At 45.5% G+C, this 4,194-nt stretch overlaps 1 non-coding gene across 1 annotated transcript; it reads left to right on the plus strand.

Moving 5' to 3' along the window:
• Positions 1 to 1,104: 1,104 nt before the first annotated feature.
• Trnar-ccg (transfer RNA arginine (anticodon CCG)) lies at positions 1,105 to 1,177 on the plus strand. The gene has a single exon. It is a non-coding gene; the product is annotated as a tRNA-Arg (tRNA).
• Positions 1,178 to 4,194: the final 3,017 nt, after the last annotated feature.

Consider the following 4,194-nt stretch of genomic DNA (forward strand, 5'->3'; position numbering starts at 1 on the left):
AAAGAAGTCGGTATTTTAGATAAGAGGTGCCAAGGTACATGCAGCGACTAGGAATTTTATTGACATTGTCTGGATACGGGCATCGTCACCAAGTTAGCCAACTAAGGCGTGAGTTACGTTCCAGCATTAGGAGTTGGTTCTTAGAGCCCCACTCTTGCAGGCGGCGGGTATAGATATTTGTATGAAACCTTAGAAACTCTCCGCTGTCTTTTGTAGACCGGGAAGTGTCATATTCTTCCGGGTAATCAGTGCGAAAATTACTGTTTTGCTTACAATTGCCCAATGAGCTATCTCACGCCATCACCGTAGCTCCAACATCGATATGAAATATAGACGGAAGGCTAAGCAAGAAAAGCAACTACCAATATAGAAACTTACTAACGAGTTAAACGACTGCGCAGAAAGAAAACAGAGTGGGAGTATATGAGCCGCAAAGTGTCCAACCTGCCGTCAAGACTGTTATTTCGGTTTTGCGAGATGGTTATCCCCCTATATAACAAGGTACGACTGATAAACGAATGAAAGAAGTTGAAATGACAGCTATCTGCCCCTTTTAGGAAACCCGGTGCTGTAGTTGTCTCGCTTTTACTGTCAAATCACTTTTACGTTGCTTTTTAGTTGAAACAAGCTTTCTATTTTCACTGGTTCTCCGTAGGTAGAGAAGAAAGGTGACCTGCTTTAGAATGCAGGGTGGAGGGAGGAGGCATGGTTAAAGGGCGCGGGGTGGTCACGAAAAGGTGAAAATGCAATTGTGAACATCAAATCGAGGAGGGTAGAGGTAGTGAAAGGATGGGAAGTGTGGGAAAGGAGACTAGAGTGAGGAGGTAGGGGGGCCAGTGGAGGATGACCGGGAGGAAATGCCGTTTGTTAACACAGATGTGTAAGGAAACTTGAAAAAAGGAAGCAACATTACAATAAAAGTCCTCAGAAATATTCCCTTCTCGACTTGCCTACATCTCGCACGGCTCTCCCGGTATTCTGGTCCATTGATGGCATCCTCGAGCCTGTTACGTCACCACTTCAACATACGGCCTGCATAAATACTGCTGCCGTTAAGGACTCATCTGCCAAGGCGTCGAACCGTTGGCGGCACCGCCGCGTTCAGTCCGCGTGGCCTAACGGATAAGGCGTCTGATTCCGGATCAGAAGATTGCAGGTTCGAGTCCTGCCGTGGACGCTGTTTTTTTTTTCTTTTTTGCCACGTTTTTTTCAACCCTCGTTAGGCCATGCGCTTCAGTGCACTCACTATTTTCAGTATATTTTACCAACTCTACTCCCCACGAACACAAAGAAATAAAAAAGGAGTTTTTAAAAGTACCGCAGGCTTTGTCAGGGCTTCAAACCCGTAAGCAGAGATAGGTTTCCCTAGAAATTTTACTTTTTCTTGAATGATTCCCTTTCTAGGATTTCGTTATACGTTATTTTTGTTATTTTTATCAGGTGATATCATACTTTAACAATTTTTTTTCTTCGTTTGTTTATACCTATAGCCAACAAGACAGGCCATTTTTGCTCGGAAGAGCAAGGCTTATCTTCTGTCGAGAGGCATTTCTATGTTGTCACGCTTAATCACACTCTGATAAAGCGACAGACGTGGTTCTATAGAAGGTGTGACACCTAGACCTCTCACAGTAAAATTGGAGGGGTGTCTGCTTGCTCTGAGGCAAGCATCGTCGTAAACGCACTCACATGGCTACACCAGTCACACCGAAACCCCAGTAACCGTGTAAAGAGGGCGAGAAAGAAACGACATTAAGTGAAGGTATTTCTGTAATCGTTGCTGAAGTATTCTATTTATTTTGAACGCTCGGGTTTTTTCTAACTCTCAACAAAACGGGTGCCTTCGTTTTATGCCGGCGACCGAAACCATTTGCCATTGTCGGTACCGAACCGGAGCCCTAGCGCTCAACACCGTAACGCTTTAGAAGCGGAGCCACAATGGCGGGTGGCCCAATTCCCTAACGTAAGCGGCCCAGAAACCGCGAGACTTGGTTTCAGATAGTCTGGCGACATCCGCGTTGCATATCGAGGTTGAAGGTCGGAACCATGGAGTTTCAAATTATACCTAGAGCGGAAACTGTCGCTGCAATCACACGGCGCCATAAAAATTGTGGGCAGCGTGAGGACCGGATTGGCACCAAGTGGCTAGTGCAAAGTGGTATGCATTGGGCTTGTTGGCTCTGAGCTGTTCGTTATTTATGTTTTCAATATGCTTTTCGTTTTCGGCATGCCACTTTCTGGCAATCAATCGCTTTCACAGATATATCTAAATAACAGCGTGATCAGCCCATAACGCCTGTTCTCGCGTTAGCAGAAAGTTCCTCAAAGGAGCCATGAAGACAAAATACAAGTTGGGCTTATTAGAAAGACTGCTTAGGCCCGATAACAATTATACCAATATCATCGCAACAGAAAACGTGCGAAGCAGTCTCGACCCCCTGGTCAAGTCTGTAATGGGGCCTCTAGTCTGTAATGGGACCAAGTCTGTAATGGGACCGCATCACTTGAATGCTAACGTGCAGTTAACGCACAGAAAACAATGTTTCATTGTTGGCCCGTATGACGTCATTCTTGCTCATAACACGTCACTGTGGTGCAATATTTGAAAGTTTTTAAACACTTCTTGCTTTTTTTTTGTTTAAAAACATCTTTTGTGGCTGTAATGGCGCTGAGTGAGATACTGAATCCTAGTTCTTTCAAACTAAACGAAGTTGTATTTCCTGGTAGGAGAAAACGTGGCGCAAACTAGACGTAGACGAAAGAAACGAGGTAAGACATATACAGGCGCCTGTATATGTCTTACCTCGTTTCTTTCGTCTACGTCTAGTTTGCTCCACGTTTTCTTCTTCCTAAAAGGAAGAAGAACCAACTATCTCAGCAACAAGTTTTGTTACGTTGTATTTCCTCTTCATGGCTCCTTTAAAGGAGCCCTAAACAGGGTTCCAGAGGTTACGATTCTACGTGCAAAATCACTGAAGTCCTATCCAAGGAACGTCCTGCCTCAAAAATGGTTTAACAGCGTTGAGCATTAGCCGCGTTATCGTTCATTAAAAACGGTCAGCAATAAGGCCTGGAGCTTTTACCCATACGGATAATATACTTACTCTAGAGGGAAAGCGCGCCGCTGAGCCAATGCATTGGAACCGTACGACACACCGTGGCAGACATGATACTACGACTTGAAGGTTGCCAGCTGAGCTTTTGCTTACTAAAGATGGCGAAAGCGATGGGTTGTAATCTGGCAACGTGCTACTGTGGCGTTTCCGCATCCGGCTAGCGAAGCATGCCGGGATTAATTGTAACATGGCGGACCGCTTGCCAGGCGGATTTTGTGTAGGCGGCGTCGACAGAGTAGTTTATCTCCTGTGGGTAGGTAACCGACGTGTTTTCGGTTTAGCGTACGTGTGACATATATGTACTGAGACTGCTTGAGCAAGATGTGGCAACGCTCACACAACAGTTGCCTAAGATCGAATGCGACTGATCGCATGCGCGGGGGCGCCAAGGAGTCAGCTGATCCGTACTCCGCGCGGCGCGCACAGAAAAATGAATATCCGTATGATCTACGTGCATTTTTGCGCTGAGCCGCTTTATTTGCCATTCTGGGACATTTTTCGAGTCGCTCAATGCTTTTCAAACAAAGTGACGTGAACTCTGGCTTTAGCTCAATGTAAAACCTTTATTGACACACACAAAAAAACATCGCATGGGCCAACGCTGATATTGCCGGTGAGTTGCTGCGCTTTGAAGCACAGGAACGAAAGAGCGCGGTCGATCACAGGCCAACGGAGTAGAAGAATGCATTGCAAGGGAGTATGCGAAATACAGTCCGCGGCGTGTCCCGTTTTCCTTTCTGTCTGTGTTCGTCAAGTTCTAGCTGCTTTACCACTTCAAAGGGAAAGCTTGCGAGACTGAATGCGCAGTATTGAATGGGCAGTAATTTACCGCACAGAGCGCGCGAGCAGAGAACACTTACTTATTGATTAATTGTGACTGATTAAAAAAGAAACCGCATTTCGTTACCTATTTTTTCGTTCTACCTTCACGAACGTTTGCGCGAAAGTTCGAAGCACGAAGAACTGTAAGAAGTTCCATGAATAAAACAAGTGGATCCGAATGATTATAAAAGCTTATTTTATTTCTCTTCCAACAGGAAGGATCTGTGGCTGCCACTCCGTAGCCTGTAGTGAACTT

This window comes from Haemaphysalis longicornis, unplaced genomic scaffold (assembly GCF_048455015.1).
Source record: "Haemaphysalis longicornis isolate Haplotype H1 unplaced genomic scaffold, Haemaphysalis longicornis Haplotype H1 scaffold_4, whole genome shotgun sequence".
Taxonomy (NCBI): Eukaryota; Metazoa; Arthropoda; class Arachnida; order Ixodida; family Ixodidae; genus Haemaphysalis; species Haemaphysalis longicornis.